This window comes from Triticum dicoccoides, chromosome 7B (genome assembly GCF_002162155.2).
Source record: "Triticum dicoccoides isolate Atlit2015 ecotype Zavitan chromosome 7B, WEW_v2.0, whole genome shotgun sequence".
Taxonomy (NCBI): Eukaryota; Viridiplantae; Streptophyta; class Magnoliopsida; order Poales; family Poaceae; genus Triticum; species Triticum dicoccoides.
The window spans coordinates 667,759,957-667,780,879 of NC_041393.1; the positions used below are offsets into that span (position 1 = coordinate 667,759,957).

At 43.2% G+C, this 20,923-nt stretch overlaps 1 long non-coding RNA gene, 1 other non-coding gene and 2 pseudogenes across 4 annotated transcripts; 1 reads left to right on the forward strand and 3 right to left on the reverse strand.

The window, feature by feature from the left end:
* Positions 1–2,040: 2,040 nt before the first annotated feature.
* Positions 2,041–4,643, reverse strand: LOC119342117. Of its 3 annotated transcripts, none has more exons than XR_005165389.1 (4): positions 4,293–4,643; positions 3,598–3,718; positions 2,845–2,917; positions 2,041–2,552 (listed from the first exon to the last, which is right to left on the reverse strand). It is a non-coding gene; the product is annotated as an uncharacterized LOC119342117 (long non-coding RNA). The 3 variants fall into 3 exon arrangements; XR_005165390.1 differs by having other exon boundaries at positions 3,598–3,746; XR_005165391.1 differs by lacking the exon at positions 4,293–4,643 and adding an exon at positions 3,812–3,840.
* A 789-nt stretch (positions 4,644–5,432) lies between these two features.
* TRNAS-AGA lies at positions 5,433–5,514 on the forward strand. Its single transcript has one exon. It is a non-coding gene; the product is annotated as a tRNA-Ser (tRNA).
* A 1,128-nt stretch (positions 5,515–6,642) lies between these two features.
* On the reverse strand, positions 6,643–9,157 carry LOC119335773 (annotated as a pseudogene).
* Positions 9,158–18,774: 9,617 nt separating this feature from the next.
* On the reverse strand, positions 18,775–18,913 carry LOC119342406 (annotated as a pseudogene).
* Positions 18,914–20,923: the final 2,010 nt, after the last annotated feature.

Here is a 20,923-nt window from a genome sequence, read left to right on the forward strand (position 1 = left end):
CCCCATAGACACAAGTTGATCTACAGATCATTCCTTAGCCGTGTGCGGTGCCCCCTTCCACCATATTCCACCTCGGTCATATCGTCGCGGAGTTTAGGCGAAGCCCTGTGCCGGTAGAGCATCATCATCATCACCATGCCGTCGTGCTGACAGAACTCATCCCCGAAGCTTTGCTGGATCAGAGCCCGGGGATCGTCATCGAGCTGAACGTGTGCTGAACTCGGAGGTGCCGTACGTTCGGTGCTTGGATCGGTCGGATCGTGAAGACGTACGACTACATCAACCGCGTTGTGCTAACGCTTCCGCTTACGGTCTACGAGGGTACGTGGACAACACTCTCCCCTCTCGTTGCTATGCCATCACCATGATCTTGCGTGTACGTAGGAATTTTTTTGAAATTACTACGTTCCCCAACAGTGTAGAGTTACACAATTGAAACAATGAAAGAACAGAAGACTGGCCAAAGACACCCTTTCCAGAATGCAACACATGAGGAAAATATTGTCCAGGAAATAAATATGATTACTACAACTTCACCTCATTCAAAACAATCAGGATGAGTTCTGGAAGACCAATTTCCACAAACCTAGCTACCTATATTTCATTATGCATGTATCTTTTATTCACTCTTCCAAGAATACAGAAGCAAGGCAAATAAGCCGGCGATGGAGCAAAACTGAAAGCCAAGTTTATAAAGACCAATGAATGAACTACAACTGGTGATTAGAAGATTACATTGGGCGCAGGCGTCGCTGTCCTTGATGCTGCTGATCCTGGGGAACCGTCGTCACAGACGATGCCAATGTCCATGTCTTCCGTTGTGAGATTTTTTATCTGAGATTGAAGAGGGATAGTGCAGTGAGGAGAAAGGAAACGAAGCAGGAAATCAAATATTGTTGTAAGAGTGTGAGCCAATCGGTTAAGAGTGTGCGTTAATATATTGTTGTTCGAAAAGAATAGCTCATATATTATATGTAGTAAGTACATTAGGTTGGAAATGATGCACTAAGTTATGTAGGATGGCCAATGTCTCGCAGAAAGATAAATAACCTTTTTAGTTATCTCACAAATATGAAATAACGATGCTCTTTGAATAAATGAATACTGGTTTCTGTAAGAGGAATTGAAGTAAATGTAATAGTAAATGGAAAAACAGAACCGTGCCTTGCAAATGTTTGTTTTTTTACGTAAAGGAAAAGAAACACCTTTTCTTGTGAGTAACAAAAGGAAAAAAAGAAAGAAAGACCTTTCTGTTCTGCGTATATGGAGATAAGTATTTCAATGGCCCATATGTTATTTAGCCCGGCCCATGAATAGCGACAGTCGTGGCCCGTGAAGAGCTGAATATGAAGCGGCAGCGAGTGGATCCAGCGAGCTTGTGTATCCCCTTTCTTCCTCGTCTCTTCAGTTCGGCGCCAGAGGCGTCTACATACGCTGGAAGCATGGATTTTACTACAAAAGGGAAGGCATCAACAAGCATAAGTATCTCAATTTTAGCCACCAATGCAGAAGACAGGTCATGTGCTTTTGTTCAAGCTATGCAATATTAATAATCATATATTTGTTTGCCCATAGGAATAATAATCGCAAGGTAGTCTAACCATTAGGAAATATTCTATTAAGGGAAACAACAACACAATTAAATGGTAGAAACTCTAAAAGGGGCAAATAGTCATTGGCTTGAAATCATCATCTTGCTCGTGAGCAAATAAACACGATTGTTTAATTATCTCATAACAAGCTAGATCAAAAGCATTAAACAACCTAGGGTGTGCCTAGCCTTACAGAATATCATAACACATACATTTGGTGGAGAAGGCAGACAATTATGTACTGTGAGCCAGTCACACTACCACGAAAACCATGATAAACCTTCATAAGACCAGGTCGACCATATGGTGGCAAAATCATCAAAGAGGTATATGGGGAAGAACTCATCGGAGCAAAGCCAATAGAACAATAAGTAGATCTCACTTACATGCAGCACCAGCGAAACCAATCATAAATTTGGACCAGTGTTTCAGCGAGAAATTACTGCACAACAATGGCAACTGACCACAAGGCCTTTAAAGATGAATATAATATATTAACACAACAGCAGTTCAGTTTCCGTAAGCGGAACAATGAAGAAATATATCGTATAAGTTTACTTAATTTGGTCACATATTGTAACCAGAAGTATTTATGTGCACAAAAAAGGAAGGCGGACTTTCCTTTGGTCTAATTTTCACAAATTAGTTCTGACTGCCTACTGAATGGAAGCTACTAAGTTGAGTAAAACCAAGCATGTATGTGATCTGACCATCGTCAACTGCAAGTAAACTAAGTAACTAACTATATGTACCAAAATGTACAAAGCTCAAGGTCTGTTAGGGAGACAAACAGTTAGGGGGACAAACACAACGAATAGAGGATGCACACCTGATGCCTGTTGAAGTTTGCTTCGGCCTCCTCTCAAGGACAAATCCAAAACAGAATCAGCAAGCCTGTGTGCCTCCGTGGCAAGCTTTCCACATCTCCGTCTTTAGTGTATCAACTTAAATATTGACAATCTATGCACTCACAAATAGAGGTAATGGTAACAAGTAAGTAAAACACACATGCATGGATTATAAAGTTATGAGTTTTTGGCATCACCAATAAAATGAACTATGCACAATGAACATGGTACAGAAACAATCACAATGATGAATAAATAAATTGCTCTATCGATGGAATCCACAAACACCTCGGCAATACAAATTATATTGTATTTCGAATAGGAAAGCTAATCCAAACACAACCTTCAACAAAAAATCTGCAACACGAGAATGGTCCAAGACAAAAGGCATGTGTTTTACTAACCTATCGCATAAATGTGTCGTCATAATGGCTATGTGTAGAATTTGACAAGGTTATAGTTTCCAATCCTTGGACTCTGAAAAACAGAATGATAAATATGGTGAGCACATAATAACATAACATTGAAGTTGTAATGTTCAATCAACACACTGCAGCCATCTGCATACGCGTAAACCACTGCTACTCTACAAACCTATATTACCTGGATAATTATTCTGTTCTATCATCAGTGAAAACATGCCTATGAGGCATCCTTACTTCCCTACATTGTTTTGGTGATATTTCTCATCTTCACCCTACTGCCATTTGGATCTTTATTTTATACTTCACACCCAAAAAATGAGTCTGTGGTGGAGTAAGTTGACCATGTCTTCTCGCATAATTATTCCAATTAAAAGTAGCCTTTTCTTGATCTTTCTTTTAAGCAAATACTAATAGTTGAAAGAGGATAAACCACAACGTCGGTTCGAATGAGACCTCCGTGGAACGATCTAGCTAAAATGACACCGCCAGTAATCAACAAAAAAAAAAAATTGAGAGCTCATCACAGAGCAAAACAGAAAAGATTTCTAAATCTGAAAACTCGAATTAAACAAATATTAGAGAATCCATGGCGTAAATTGCAATGGATAACAAAGCACACTTATAGGAAATAAACAACATGTATTCATGTGAACAGAAGTTCCATATTCAAAGCCAAAAACTGATATGTTGGGTTTTGAAGAAGATTCAAACATCAGATGTACTGAATCTTACATCTGAACCACACCATAGTTGGTCCACGGAATGCCTCTCCACTGCCTCCGGTAGCAGCACCATTTTTCAGCAGCAGCAGCCTCGCCTCATCAGCTGATGGAGGTAACATCAAGCACTCACGCTGATTTTGCAGAGAACAACAGTAAAACCTACAACTATCAGTTATGAATAATAATAAAACGGTGGGATCAATTATTTAGAAACAAGTGAGCACCTATTATTAGAAAAGCCGGTGCATCACATTTATCTCTCCTCTTGCAAATTGTAAAAAAAATTGAGCAGTGCAAATTGTAATTAATATCACCGAACAAGAATACTATAGGATTATTGATTTATTCGTGCGAAGACAAACAGGATAAGTCACCTGAACCATCTATGTTAATTTAGGTGAGAGAAAATCAGTATGTTATGCAATAGTTTGATACCATAAAAAACAGTTGGAGAATGATCAAATAAATTTATTACCCAGCAGCGCCACCGGATGTTCTGTGTTCAAGAGCAGTGCAAACATAGGCCGATGTGTATAACAAAAGAAGTGTTTGCATCCAAGGATAACACAGGAACATACGTGATTGTGTGTGTGTAAGAGAGAGAAGAGAGAGAGAGAAATATCCTCTTCTTTCTCACATCTGCACAAATTGACATAGATCAAGAAATCAAAAAAAGATTGGGGGAGGCAAATGACGAGGTCATACATAGGCAGCCCAGATTGGGGACGGGGATGACGGCCGGCGCGCAACGGACGACCACTCATCCACTCAGAGCTCCAACCTTGCTTCTCCTTCCCCCATCGCTATCCTCCTCCCTCCTTGCTCCACCACGCCCACCATGAAGATCATGCAACCCATGCTCTTGTATGGTGGTGACTTGTGCCCGATCTAGAACGTGGGGAGGAGAGAAGCGAATGGGAGAAGAGGCACTGCTCCCCTCCTCCTGTCGAGTCCTCCTCGAGGGCGAGCTCCTCCTGCGAGGCCGGATCAAGGCCGACGGGCGCCGGCAGAGCACGGCCCGGCCGAGGCTGAGGCGGCGGCGGCGGCAGGAGAGGAGGTGGAGGCGGCGGTGGCAAGAGAGAGAGGAGGCGGCTGCGGGGCGCGGGCTAGGTCTGGCTGCTTTTACTCTTTTCTCTAGCTGCGGCTTCCCTTTTTCTTTTCTCTCGTGCCCGCTCGCCCAGGCCGCCCGCTCGCTCGCTGCTCTCTCTGAGCCGGGCACCCAGGAGACCGACAAATGGGCCCGATGCGGCTGAAGCGGAGGCGCCGCCGCCGGGTGCGAACGAGGACAGTAAAAAACGCCTTGACAGTCCACGATCGATTGGCCACAGCCCACGAGCGACCTGCCCCTGCTTTTCATCCACAGAAGCACGCACCATCCATGCGTCGCTGTAAGGCTGCCACACCCCAAAACGTGACCCACTCGTCAGCTGCTCATGGGCCGATTACGGGGCGTACAAGAAAACGAGCGGTCGGATACTTACCAGGTCAATGAAAATTACTGTTACGACGCCAGCGAGGCGAAGCGTGCGTGCAGGATCGTTTTGAAATCGCGATGGCGCTGAATGGGCGGGTACTCTAGCAGCTTTTATATGTTAGATGGGCAAGGAAACTAGGGGCTGATCTTACTTGTGAGTGATGAGTGTCTAACGGTGAAATTAGGAGTTGATGTTGTTTGGCCACTGTACATTTGTGACTGAGAGTATATAATGTGGTTGATCGATCGCAGTGAACATGGAAACATGGCTTAATTGCTAGCGTTCTGGTTCAAACGGTTTATGTACTTCATAATTGTACGAGGAAAGAAGACTACGTTATGTAGCGGACTGCCAGAGAATACGCATGCAAGTGGTCGTGCCGGAGTGGTTATCGGGCATGACTAGAAATCATGTGGGCTTTGCCCGCGCAGGTTCGAATCCTGCCGACCACGCCTTTTCGTTTTCTTCTTCTTTCCCTATGCTTGTTTCTTTTTTGAACACTTCCCTATGCTTGTTTCCAACCAGACGAATGGTCTCCAGCAGCGGTTATGCTTGTTTCCGCCGAACATTTATTTTATTTTCACATTTTATGTCATGAACATTTACTACAATTTGTGAACATTAAAAATAATTGTAAACATTTTCTTAGAATCCTTGAACATTTTCTAAAATTCATGAATAATTTTTAAGCTGACAAACATTTCTGAAATTTGAAATTTTATTTAAAATTTGTGAATATTTTTTGAAATCCAAGAAATTTTTAAAATTTTGAACATATCTGTGAAATTCATGGTTTTAATTTGCAATGTTTTTTAAAAAATTAGTGAGCATCTTTTGATTTAACGAACTTTAAAAGAAAATATAGCCGGCCAATGGCACACACCTATGTTTGGTGGTCCCCTCTCTCACTTCCTTGGCTTTTTATAAGATAACAGCAGAGCAAGTGAAAAAATTATAAGTGGAGCAAGTGAAAACATTATACTAATCGAGCGAGTGAACCAGGGAGCCGAGTTGAGCTAGCGGGAATTTCGTGGGGCAGCTCATCTGAATGTTATAACAGGAGTTTCACAGTTTCAGTATCGAATAGGAGCTTACAAGGGGCTCGCACAATGACCACTGGCTGACACCGACTCCGAAATGTGTAAAGACACCACAATCACGCACCAAACAAACCCACTCTCCACTCAGAACAAATACCGTCCCTATCACTACCCAGCACAATATATGAACGTAAAAAAAACAATCATAACGTTATTAATACCCAAAGCAACGCAGATAAAACCGAAATGAAACAATCAAGCGCAATGACCTGTTAGAGAAACAGTGATTATGGCCGTCAGGTCTCCACTGCGCGGACTGTATGCAATAAGTCTTGATTTTTGATTATATTTATATACCCTCTCACCGAAAAGTAACACAGCTGCACCACAGCACCGGTACTGTTTGGTATAAGGTCAAACAGATGTCTCTCTATTCATGTAACTGTTAAAAGAAAAAGGAAAAAAAGAAATCCTTTCTTCTGTTGGTGTCAGGCTGGGTGGTGTGTCGTCGTCGTCTTCTTCTTCTACTACGTCTTGTTTCTACCGAGCAGGAGACTGCGTAATGTCACCCAGCATCTCGAGTGCAGGGCAAGGGTTGTCGATGGGTACCTGTCAGAGGAGAGGGTCGAGCATTATATTTCAGCCACCATGGAAATTCAACTGGCAGCATATATAACAGCACACCTGCCTGACCCCATAAGATGCTTAATTATTTGATGAATGATTAAGTGCAAGTTTGTGATGATTACCATGTGCCCAGATCCGAGTATCCAGTAGAATTTCAGGTTCTTGTACGACTTGACGAAGGCCTGGGTGCCAGCCGCGGCCTCACCCCCCTTGCAGTAGACCGGCTTCCTGGGCGCGTCCGTGAACTTCTTCAGGCCTTCCCACCTGACAACAGATACACATACATCAACAGTTAAATTCACTTGTTCAACACACACACACAGACAGACGCACACATAAGTGTATTCTGCACCAGGTGAGTTGCGGCACTTACTTGAGCTTCTCGACCCAGTCGAGTGTTCCCTTGGTTGCGCAGATGAGATCGAGCTGCAAGAACAAGACGTTGATTAGTTGGATCTCATTACAAAATATAAGATGTTTTTACAGTTCAAATTGAACTGCAAAAGCGTCTTATATTTTGGTTACAGAGGTAGTAATGTACTCGGACAGAAGAGAGATGGTGGATTTTTGCTACACCCATATGTACCTGTCCGCTGTAGATGGTCACCTCCACGCCAAGTTTCAGGAGCTCGTCAACCTGCATACGTCCAACATCACTCACACCAGGTTAATGAATTGAACCATTAGTTGCAATTAGCTGCAACGAAATTATAGTATAAACGATGAATCAATCAATCAATCACGACCTCGTGGATTCTAGGATTCATGAAGTCGGCTTTGAGGGCCTCGAACACGTCGCCCGACTGCTCTCCCCAGGTGAAGTTTTGGGGGACGACGCCGAGCTTGGCCTTGACCTCGGCGTTCATGAGGCCGTCGAGGCCGCCTTCCCTCGTCGCCCTGGAGCTCAGGTAGCTCGCGTACCCCACCTTTCTCACGGCCGCCGCGTCCCTCGGCGAGTTGTCCTTGAGGATGTTGTAGAAGTTCTGCATGCCACACCCACACGATTGAGCCCCACGATGTATCAAAAGTTAGAACACAAAGCAGGTGCTGTGCTACGAGGGAGGGATGAAGAAGAGATAGCTGGCCAGGAAAGGAATAGGATGCGCACGACGTTGTTGCTCTGCTGGTGGACGACAGACTCCAGCCTCTCCCACGACGTCTCCGCCGCCGCGTACTGCTTCGCCTTGAGCTGCGCCTTGATCTGCTGCGCCAGGCTGCGTAAGTAAGTTATAAGTAGAGGTCAAAAGTACGTAAGGTTTTGAACATGCATGGTCCTAAATATGATATGCTATTGGTGTACTCTTGAAAAAACATGCATGATCGCCGATGCAGAATTGGAATGTGAGGTTTTAACCTGTCGCATTGCTGCAGTCCCTTCTCGTCGATGCGGGACAGCTGGTACAGCAATGGGCCCCACGACAACTGCATCCAGTAAAGAGTAAACCAATCCACAAGAATCCAGTAAATATATAGTAGTAATTCTGTTAATTGGTTACTCGATCGATTTTTGCAAGCACAGCTATCTCATTAGTCATTACTCAGACTTACCACGGAGTCCTCGGGTGAAATCCAGCTATCACCGAGGGTCACACCTTGGCGTTGAGGCGTCCTTGGCGGATGGCCTTGAGCGCGGCGAGGGCAGTGGTGACGGCGAACTTGCCGCCGTAGGACTCGGCCACGATGTAGAGCGGGCTCCCCTGCAGCCGCGTCTTGTGGCGGTAGAGCTCGATGAGTAGCGCCGTCAGGTCGCCCGCCGCCTGGGCGTCCGTGCGCGCCATCAGGCTCCGGTTGCCGCCCTCCACGAAGCTGAACCCCGTGCCCACGGGGTTGTCCTGCACGGCCCATCTCAGCATCAGAGATCAACCGGCCATTGCCATTGCCCGGCTGCACGCGAGGAGGAGGAAGAAGAAGAGAGTACTTACGACGAAGAGGAGGTCGGCCTTGTTGAGCCAGGTGGTGACGCGGGGCTTGAGGTCCGCGTCCAGCGGCCCGATCTCCATGAAGTTGCCGTAGCCCGTCCCCGACGCGCCCTGCAATGCACGCATGCCATATTGAATCAGTATGGAAGATACTCCATGGATTGCTTGATTGATTGGTGCTAGCAAGTAGCAAGCTACTCACCGGGCCGCCCTGCAGCCACAGCACGGTCGGCCATGGCGCCCTGCCGTTGTCCACGCGGTGGGGGCTACGGTAGAGCCACCAGAACATGTGCGCCTCTGCAGAACCACGCCACCATGAGCTAGAAGAAGATGTATATATGTACAGTAGTACTGATCGACCGGGAAATAATTTTCTTACTCGGTCGGACTTCCACGTATCCCCACTCCTCCGACCCATCGGCTGTGCCGGAGGCGGCGCTGGAGGGCAGGACGAGGAAGAGGATGACGAGAGCGGCGTAGGCCGGCAGGAGCACCCTCGCCGCCGCCATTGTGGTTGTGGCTGTGTCGCCGTGAGCTGTGGTGTCACAAGGACTCGTCGTCTCGTCGTGGACCACAGGAAGCACGCAGGAGGCCGTGTGTGATGCATGCTGGATATATACTGTGGTGGTGGGACGTTGGTTTGATCAAACAAGGTTTGCCTTTCAGAAAATACTACTCCCACCGTTTCTAAATATACAATTCCTTTGAGATTTCGATATAAACTACATATGGATGTATATGGACATATTTTAAAATATATATTCACTTATTTTGCGATGTATGTAGTCTTTTATTAGAATCTCTAAAAAAGACTTATAATTAGGAACGGAGGGAGTACATTTTGGAATAGAGGGAGTATAGGGTTGTATATTTATTTTATTATTTTCTGAGTGGAGGTTGTATTTTTATTATTAATTAGGAATATGTACATTGTTGTTCGCACACAACAATTAATAAGTTTCTTTTTATAAAATGAGCATCAATCTAAAAAATCAAGCCATTAATACAATTAATTACATATGCAATTAATTAGATCCATTTTGGAGTAGATATTTTTTATGCAAAATAAATTTAGAAATCAAGTCATTAATGCAATTAATTAATGAAAATAATATCCGACGAATCGTTTGTTCGGGATGTTTTCCCAGTGAACATGCTAGTTGTGGTTCGATTATCTGGCGCGACTAGCGGCACAAGACTTGTACCACACCAGCTTTTCAGACTCGTTCACTATAGAGTGCATCATATCAAAAGTCCTATATTTTTTTCTTTTCACAAAAAAAGAGAGCAACGTGGGGGTCTCAAACTCACAACCTCCCACAGGTGTGGCGACACCCTTGCCACTTGGAGCGAAGCGGTTTTGTGAACATATATGCTATGTATTTGAAGCTAAATTCTTTTAAATTCATTATTCATTTTTAAAAAATTCATTTTTTCCTCATTTCTGGAAAAACAAAAATCCCAATATTTTAGAGGGAAAATTTTCTAAACTTGCTATGTGCATTTTTATTATAGGTAGCATGGCAATTTTTTTTGAACCATGAAATTTTTTGTGTTCCAACACATTGCAATTTTTAGGTCTTTCTGTAATGCCCCCATGGCAAGCTTTCATAAATTTTATCACTTACTCACGTGGAAACTTGAAATTTAAACATTTGTTTACGTTGTTAAAATAATAGTTGGAAATTGAAAAATTCTTCACAACTACAACTTTTAGGAATGGTTATTTCAAAATTAAACACTGTTTGTATTTTTAAAATCTTGTACTTGCTTTTAAAAATTGAAATATCTAAGTTTGTTCGAGCTTTTCAAAAAATATCCAGATTCTCTAACATTATTTTCCTTTTAAAACAAGTTCACAATTTTCAAAAATGTCTGAAAATTTTAAAAAATGTTCAGATCTGGTACTGCTATTAGTACTTAAACTTCTACTTTGGTCATTGGTTACTTATAATTCTTAGCCCAACTAGTCGGCAACACACCTTTGCCAACAGTTGGTCTCATTTTCAATTCGATGCGACGGCACCCCATTCAGCCTATTTGACGCAAAACACGTCAAATAGGTGCGTCCCTCATTTACTTGTGTGTTTTTTAATCCTTTTTCTCTTCTAGGTATGGATTTTCTTTTGATTCTCTTTTATTTTTCTACTTTTTCTTTCTTTATACTTTTACACTATAAATATTGTTTAAATCAAATGTAATTCATGAATTCAAGAAAAAGTTCGTGAATTCTAAAAGTATTACAAATTTGAAAAATGTTTGTGAATTGAAAAGTTTAGCCAAATAAATAAAAAGTTCATGAATTCAAAAAAAAAACATCGTGTAAGTAAAAAAAGATTCATGGATAAAAAAATCGCTCACAAATTTGTAAAACATTCATAATCGTAAAACATATTTGTGGATTCACAAAAAATTGTGCAAATTTGACACCTTCGCTAGTAGTTGGTCTCGGTCTCAATTCCATGCAAGGATACCCCACACAGCCTATTGAATGTAAAACACGTCAAATAGATGGTCCCCTTAATCCCATATGTGTTTTTCCCTTCTGCTTTTTCCCCCATTTTTCCCTTCTAGGTATGGATTTTATTTTGGTTCTCTTTTGTTTTTTTATGATTTTCTTTCTTTATAGTTTTCTACACTATAATATTTTTATATCAAATAGAAATCATGAAGTCAAGAAAAAGTTTGTGAATTAAAAAATATGCGCAATTTGGAAAAGTGTTTGTGAACTGAAAATTTTCGAGAAAAAAAATAAAAAGTTCATGAATAAAAATTGTTCACGAATTCAAAAAAAGTTCGCCTAAATTAAAAAAGGTTCATGGATAATTTTTATTTAACAAATCTCTAAAATGTTCATGAGTTTCAAAATGTTTGTGAAGTCACAAAAAATTGTGAAAATCAATAAAATGCCATGAATTCAATTTTTTATGAATTTGAAAAACTGTTCACAATTCTGGAGTACTATTTGTGAATATAAAAGTGCTCATGAATTCAAAAAATGTTCATAAATTTGGAAATACTCGCATATTTTTAAAATGTTCATGGATTTATAATTGTTTTTTCAAAAATCTAAAAAACTGTGATTTTTTTGCAATATAAAAATTGGTCAAGAATATGAAAAGTTGTTCACCAATTCTGATAACTGTTTGTGAATTCAAAAAATCTTGACGAATTAAAAAATGTTTGTAAAAATACAAAAACATCACGGAAAATTAAATAAAACTGAATTAAAAACCAGCGGGAAGCACAAAAGAAAAATAAATAAGAAGAGCTGAAAGCAGGTGAAACACAAAGAAAAAAAGTAGAAAAAAAAGTGGGCAACTAGGTGAAAACACAAAGAAACAAAAAACTAGAAAGAAAACCAGTGAGAATACAAAGAAAAAACAAAAACTGAAGCAAAAAGATAATCAGTGTAGAAAAACAAATGGTTGATATCCGAAACCAGCGTGGAAGGTTCCCAAAACCATTCCCACACAAAATGAAAGCTTCACGGTTTCAAGAAACGCTTCGCAGTGTTTCGATGGGCTGTCACTTATGGTACATAGCAGCGAGCGCTATGATATGTTCGCTAAATATTATTTGCGGCCGATTGCCCCCTGGCTAGAATTTAATATACCTAAGAGAGTGGTCCCCACTAACTTATTTTTCTCAAAATGCAAACATGCCACATCACTATATAATTATGGATGGGATAAGACCCATCTCAAACATGCAGCCATGCATGGTAAAAGACCCACTACCTCATGCAACCATGCATGAGAAAATATTTTTCATTCTATTATCCGTCTTATATTAAATAAATATTTTATAACTATACATAACCAAATATAATTAGTCATATATATTTTAAATTTTGATTCGCTTGTTATTTATCTAAGTATTTATATTTCACATAATCAAATTTCATTAAATTATATTTAACTAATTCCCGCGGCAACACGTGAAGTATCATATAGTATACCATAATTTTGGTCCAGCGTACTCAACTTATGATGGAAGGTATGGGAAATGGCTTTCCGCAGGATGGACCACCACCGCATCACATGTACGCTCAAATGCAGAGGCTAAGGGCTTGAACCTCCTTTTGAAAAAAATAAAATAAATCTGTACGCTCAAGTCAATCATTGATAACCTTACACTCTACTTATACAAAAGGGGAAGGGCTTGGAAGAAAAGCTCCAACGGTGTGGCATTAGCATTGGCTGGTCTTGTGTACACTTATATTTACTCGAGAAGTCGGGAGGAACGAACGAGCACAGCCCGGGCTTGGTCTGTACGCCTCCCTGTCTCATGGCCATCTGCAGGCAAACCCGTCAACAACGTACCGAACCACAAGTCAGAGAGAAACTAATTAAGGAGTACCTCTTGCGGGTGTTCATAGAGGTTATTTATCATAGACCGAGAGTACGCCACGTGGCGCGCTCTCATCCGCCGTTATGAGTCGCGTGCTGGGCACTTCATCAGGATTTTAATTTTTCTGGACGCGTTTTCAGGTAAGATGATTATTTACGGGGGTTTTCTGCATTTTGGATTTCGCCTAGTTTTCCCAATTTTGGAGAAAACATATTTGATTTTTTTGCTCGCAAAAAACATGTTCCTTTCATGAGAGACACATACTTGCTTCCTCGAGAGGCGTACATGTGCCTGTCGCAAAGGGAAAAAACTTTTTTTTTCTTTCATGAGAGGCACATATTTGCTTCTTGTGAAGGCACATGTTTGCTTATGCGAGAGGCATAACTGTACCTCTTAAAAAGGAAAAATAACATTTTCTTGCTTTCACAAGAGGCGCATATTTGATTCTTATGGAGGCACATATTTGCTTCCGCAAGAGACACAACTATGCCTCTCAAAAAGGGGAAAACATGCTTTTTTAAATTTATTTTTGGTTTCATGAGAGGCACCCACTTGCTTCTCATGGGGGCACATATTTGCTTCTGCAAGAAGCACAACTGTGCCTTTCGGAAAGGAAAGAAACGTGTTCCTAACTACAATTTTATCTACCTATTTTTCTCGTAAAGAAAAGTTCATCGAAACCTATTAATACCAGATCTTGTTTGGAAGATCTCGACGCGAGGAATACAACGGTGAAAACAGTTCGGGATATTGATTGACGGTTCAGAAATTGTACGCACTATTCAAGAGATAAAACGTTTTGAAAAAATGAACGAAAGAAGGGAAAACTCACATTGTGATAAGTGCGCCACTTCTTATCCGCGGGAAGGTTGGAATGACCTTTATAAGGGGTGCCCTTTAACTGGTGATTTCGCACAAGTTGCGCTACATCACTTTTTGTACCTTTTTGGATCCTTCTTCCCGTAAGCCCCAAAACTCTAGGCATGCAGGCTGAAATGAAAATGGAAAGAAGATTGTTATTATCTTTGTTCATATGAATATCTTTCCGATATTTTGTAATGTTTTTGTAAAGAGGCTCAACAAGAAAAGTCATTGCTTTTATTTATTTTTCAGGCTCAAACCTTGAAAATGGTGTACGCATTACCCTATATTTTGCAGTTGTGCATGCACACACATATGCACCATCAGTTGTCCCAGTTCTCACCTTTTGTCTTTGAAATGTATGATACTTTAGAAATTAGTGAGAGTGATTTTTTACAGATCTTGGTTTGCTTGTGGACGCAATCATGTGAAATATCTGTTCAATTGCCCGGTCACTATGGCTGTGTGCATCATCATGATGTAGAGGCCGGGGGTTTCAACCTCCTTTTGGAAAAGATTTTTTTCCCGTCACTTGGAATTATAGTACTTTTGCTAAGTGAGTTTCTTTACCAGCTTTAAGCATACCAAGTGTAAGTATGATCCCAATACCTTTCATTCCAGGCCTTCATCTTCTTTGTATTCATTGTATTAGTTTGTATAGTTTTGTAATGTAAACGAGCGGAGAACGTCGTACCTCGTTGGAGGCGACGGTTGCGTGTTATATAGGCAGGGGCATCTCCCTGATAAGCATACAAAGTTGTTGGGATTACATCTTGAGAAACAAGGAAGATCTAGAGAGATAGAGAGATAAGAAGTTACAACAAGATGGACTCTATCTATCTAGCCAGGCCAGGTTCGGCCGGTGCGCCCTATGAGCCTATTGCACTATGTTTAACACCCTCCCATAATCACAACTTGGACAAGTTGAGATTACGCTTAAATTCCTCAAAACTTCTTGTAGGCAAGGCCTTGGTAAATCCATCAGCAACCTGATCTTGAGAATGAATAAACCGAATATCCAATTTCTTGGCAGCAACCCTTTCTCTGACAAAGTGAAAGTCTATTTCGATATGTTTAGTTCGTGCATGAAAAACTGGATTAGCAGAAAGGTATGTAGCACCAAGGTTATCACACCATAAGCATGGAGCTTGTTTGCAGCGTATGCCAAGTTCCTTGAGCAGAGACTGAACCCAGATAATTTCAGCAGTAGCATTTGCTAGTGCCTTGTATTCTGCTTCTGTGCTAGACCTAGACACAGTAGCTTGCTTTTTAGCACACCAAGAAATCAGATTTGGACCAAAGAACACTGCAAAGCCACCAGTTGATCGTCTGTCATCTAGACAGCCTGCCCAATCAGAGTCAGAGAATGCACTGACAAGTGTTGATGGTGACTTGCTGAAAGTTAGTCCAATACTCAAAGTATTTTTTACATATCTGAGTATGCGTTTTGCAGCTGTCAAATGTACTGTAGTAGGTGCATGAAGGAACTGACATACTTTGTTCACAGTAAAAGAAATATCAGGCCTAGTCAAGGTTAAATATTGTAATGCACCAACCATACTTCTGTACCTGGTGCTATCCTCTTGGTTCAAGAGTTCTCCCTGTGACAAGGATAATTTTTCTGAGCTGGACAAAGGTGTCAATGCTGGCTTGCAACCTTTCAACCCTGCTTTAGCTACAAGATCAGTTGCATACTTTTCTTGGGTAAGATAGAGGTCATTTCCTGCTCTCTTTACTTCAATGCCAAGAAAATAATGCAGGTCTCCCAGATCCTTGAGAGCAAATTCAGAATTTAAATCTTTTAACAATCCTGTGACAGCCTCATCTGATGAACTTGTGACTATAATATCATCAACATATATAAGTACAAATATAGAGATATTTGACTTATTATAAATAAATAATGAGGTGTCAGATTTGGAAGGAGCAAAACCAAGTGCCTGAAGTTTTGAGCTCAACCTGGAATACCATGCTCTGGGGGCTTGTTTTAATCCATACAACGCCTTATCAAGCTTGCAAATGTGAAGAGGTTTACTTTTGTCCTCAAACCCAGGAGGTTGTCGCATGAACACATCCTCTTCCAGAACACCATGGAGAAACGCGTTCTGAACATCTAGCTGACGGAGACTCCATCCCCTAGACATGGCAATAGACAAAACGAGGCGAATAGTGGCAGCCTTTACAACAGGACTAAATGTGTCCTCATAGTCTAAGCCATACCTTTGCTTAAAGCCTTTTGCAACTAGTCTGGCTTTGTAGCGATCAATGGTTCCATCAGACTTCTTTTTTACTCTGAAAACCCATTTACAATCTATCACATTTTTACCTTTTCCTTGATATGCAGAGACTAAATGCCAGGTTTTATTTTTGTGAAGCGCTTTGCACTCTTCTTCCATGGCCTTCTTCCACCGTGGATCATGCAAAGCTTCTGCTACAGTACGTGGAACAGTATCTGCATCATGAGTGTTACAGGCATAGCCAAATTTTGCCATATGTTTGTAGTTTTTGGGTTGGATTACTCCCCTTTGAAGTCTGGTCCGAGATGGCGAAGAGGCAGGCACAGAAGATCCAGCGCCTGGAACAGCTGAAGATCCCGAAGACGATCTGTCGGGGGCCTCAGGCGTGGGCGACGAGGCGGGATCTTCTGCGGCCAGAGGGCGTGACGTACTGGAGGATGACGGCACAGAAGATCCCGCAGCTGCGCCAGCCGAAGCATCCGGCTCATGATGGGGCGATGATGAGTGGGCCCCAGCAGATGCGGCGCGGGACTCCACGCCCGGATCCTGCCGAGGCGCGCGCCGCGTGTAGTGACGCGGTTCGGGGCCGAAGCGACCGGATGCAGGCAGCGCGTGGTCCATCCGCGCGGGCGCGTCGGGATTGGTCGGGCCGCTGCTGTCGTGGCGTGGAGCAGGACCGCGGCTGTCGTGGCATGGCACGGGGCTCGGTGCAGATTCGTCTATCCCATCACGCCCGGATCCCGGGGTTGATGCGCCCTGATCCCGAGACGGATCTGCCTCGATGGCGCTGCTGCTGCATCCAGGAGGCATAAAATGACAGTTTTGGCTGATGTCTTCATCATTTTCTGTCCCATTTTTTTCTGCTTCATCACAAAACTCATCACCACCATTAGTAGGAGAATTAGTCAATAATTGATCATTAGTAGTAAAACCATCCCCATTATCAGAACTGGTGAGATGAGATGGAAGAAGAAGAATTTCCTTTTGAAGGAGAGCGCCGGCGTTTGGGTGGAGATGCGCAAAAGGAAAAACTGTCTCGTCGAACACAACATCACGGGATATATAGACACGACCCGTGGATACATCAAGGCACTTAACACCTTTATGTTGTGGACTGTAGCCAATGAAGACACATTGTTTTGACTGGAAAAGAAGCTTGCGATTGTTGTAGGGACGAAGATTTGGCCAGCACACACAGCCAAACACTCGGAGGGATTTGTAATCGGGTTTGGTGTGAAGAAGGCGTTCTACCGGAGTTTCATTGTTGATGACTCTACTAGGAAGAATATTAATGAGGTGAACTGCGGTGAGAAAAGCTTCATCCCAGAATTTTAATGGCATAGAGGCAGCTGCAAGAAGAGCTAGACCTACTTCGATGATGTGCCTATGCTTACGCTCAGTGGACCCATTCTGTTGGTGAGCATGAGGACACGATATGTGGTGAGATATGCCAATCTGTTGGAAGAAGGAATTGAGGTTTCTGTATTCCCCTCCCCAATCAGATTGGATAGATAGAATTTTGCAGTTGAACTTTCTTTCTACAAGTGCTTGAAAGTTGTGAAAAACTTGAAACACATCAGATCTCTTTTTAAGGAGATAAATCCACGTGTACTTACTAAAATCATCGATGAAGCTGACATAATAAGTGTGGCGCCCAACTGAAGTAGGCGCAGGACCCCAAACATCAGAGAAAATGAGTTCAAGAGGCTTGGTAGAAACACTTGTAGATATGGGATAAGGTAACTGGTGACTTTTAGCATGCTGGCATGAGTCACAAATAGTTTCACAATTACGCTCACCAACAAACGTGAGCTTATTCTTTCTAAGCAATTTCTCAATCAAAGGAAACGATGCATGTCCTAATCTATCGTGCCATCGTGTTGAAGACACTTTGGTGACACCATAGGCTTGTTTATTCAATCTCCTAAACTCCGGAATCAACGGGTAGAGCCCTCGAACGCATCTACCTCGATAGAGGATTTTCCTCGTGACCTGATCCTTGATCAAAAAGAAAAATGGATGAAACTCAAGGAATACATGATTATCGAGAGAAATGCGATGAACGGAAAGGAGATTCTTTGATGCACTAGGGACATGCAAAAATTTTCTGAGACGAATATTTTTGTGGGGAGTTCTTATTACTGAATGACCAATATGACTAATGCTCATACCTTCTCCATTGGCGGTATGGACTTGGTCTTGCCCGCGATACTTCTCGTGCATGGTCACCTTTTCCAACTCCCCTGTGATGTGATCTGTCGCGCCGCTGTCCACATACCAGTTCGTGTCGACGCCGTAGGAGCCATCGGCTGCCCCCGCAACCTTCTCATCTTGGGAAGATTCTTCATCCTCCTCGTAGCGGTACCAGCAGTCCCGTGCGGTGTGGCCTGGCTTGCCACAGATTTGGCAGCGCGGGACGTCAGGAGCAGCTCGTGGGCGGCCTCCGCGGCGACCCTTGTTGCTGTTGTTGTAGGGACGACCGCCGCCGCCGTTGCCGCTGCGTGGAGGAGGATTGCCATCGCCGCCTGATGGCTTGCCCTTGGTGCGCTGCGGCCCACGATAGCGAGATGAGTTGCCACCGCCGCGTCCACCGCCACTGCGGCCGCGAGAGGCCGCGTTAGCAGAGGATTTGAAACCTCCACCGGACCCCGCCGTGCTGTAAAGGGCAAGGCGCTGATCGAAGTTACTCATCTGGGCGTAGAGATCATCGATGCTGATGGGCTCGGTGCGGGCATCGTTGGCGGAGATGAGAGGTTGGTACTCCATGTTGAGGCCGGAGGTGATGTAGGAGATCAGCTCATCATCATCGATGGGCTTGCCGGCAGCTGCGAGCTCATCTGCCAGGGACCTCATGTGGGCGAAGTAGGCGGCCACCGACTGCGTCCCCTTCTGCACACGTGGAGAGCGCGACTCTGATGTTGTTGACGCGCGCCCTGGACTGCGAAGAGAACATGTGGGCAAGGGCTGCCCAGAGCTCGTGCGGCATGGCTATAGATGTAACCTGCACGAGGACTTCCTTGGTGAGGTTATTGAGCAAGTATCCAAGTACCTGCTGCCCTTCTCTGAACCAGATCGGATAGAGAGGGTTGAGTGTTTTCTCCTCCTTCCCGTCCTTGTCCTTCGTGATGATGAACTGGGCGGGCTCCGGCATCGTCCCGTCAACGTAGCCGAAGTAACCAGCACCTCTCAGCTGCGGCGTCACCTGGGCACGCCACAGAACATAGTTGGTGCGGGTAAGCTTCTCGGCGACCTGCCCCATGGAGGCGGTCTGAACGGAGCTTGAGGAGGACGACATGGCTGGTGATAGGTTTTGCTAGATGTAGTGGATAGAGGAGGCTCTGATTACCATGTAAACGAGCGGAGAACGTCGTACCTCGTTGGAGGCGACGGTTGCGTGTTATATAGGCAGGGGCATCTCCCTGATAAGCATACAAAGTTGTTGGAATTACATCTTGAGAAACAAGGAAGATCTAGAGAGATAGAGAGATAAGAAGTTACAACAAGATGGACTCTATCTATCTAGCCAGGCCAGGTTCGGCCGGTGCGCCCTATGGGCCTATTGCGCTATGTTTAACATGTAAAGTCATAATCTTGATGCCACACTAGTTCTTTTTGGTATCCCAGGGGTCAAATGAAACCTGAAAAGTGTCCTGCTACTAATGATTCTTCCTCCAATTCTCTCTTTTCTTTTGATCATAAATTCTCTAATGATTTATGACCTAACATCATTCTTGCTGAGGTGGTTGACTTGATGAGGGAATTTCCTTGTGGTTTTAGGAGGGTCACTAGCTATTCCAGTTTCAAGGATGCCACAGTTCTGCTACTGGAAGGACTTCCTTCGGCTGTCCAGACATCATGTTTTGTTAATCAAATTCAGTGAAGATCCACCAACAACGACCTTGGTCTAGGAAGGAGAAGAAAAAGCAGAAGTAGTAGAAGAAGAGGAAACAACCACGATAAGATAACTGGTTTCCACAATGTTATTGTCAACCCTGGTAAGACCTCACACATTTCTTATTGCCGCCGGTTTCACCCTTTGTGATTTGTGTATGTAGACAATTTTTTTTGTCGTGACTGTAGAAAGATCTATCGTGAAGATGGTATTTGGAACACACTTCATGTCCGGCATGAAAATCCTTGTTCTAGCCTTTGCTGGCCGAATTCATCGGCTGTGAACTTGCATCATTATCTTGTTGAAGATGTTGTCTCCTTGCTCATGTGCTGGCCTTAATGGTCGGTCTTGGCCACCAGATTGGATATCCTTGTTTTGCCCATCTTCGGTCGGACGTGACAACATCGGCGTGAGGGCGTTGATTCCTTGTTGAAGGTGTTGCTGCTGAAGAAATTGACCTAGCCGTAAGTGTAAAAAATAATGTCTTATAATGTCTAATAATACCGATTGCCTGCATTTCGCTAGCTACAAAAAGATATCATTCCGAGCCTTTGACCATAACTAGAGAGTTGACAGCTTGAGGTCCGACTAGAGTATTTGATCAATATTTTGCTAGAAGGATGAAGCGTGAATGACCTTACAGGAACCAACTTTCTTCTTCAGGATCAGCAGCTACGCAGCAGTTCGTTTCCCATGATGGCCAAGACCGACACATCAGCTGCTATAAAAAATTAAATAAAATGATAGAGGTGGTAAAAAAAAAAAGGAGCGCGTAGATGACGAGAAAGAAGACGTAACCAATGAATGAAACAAATATGTGGTCCGTGCATGATTCATGCAATCATGCTTGCGTACACGCAACACAATTAGCTGCCATATATATTAAGGGTTGAGTTACACAACTTGGATAACTAAACCTGGAATTCGGTCTC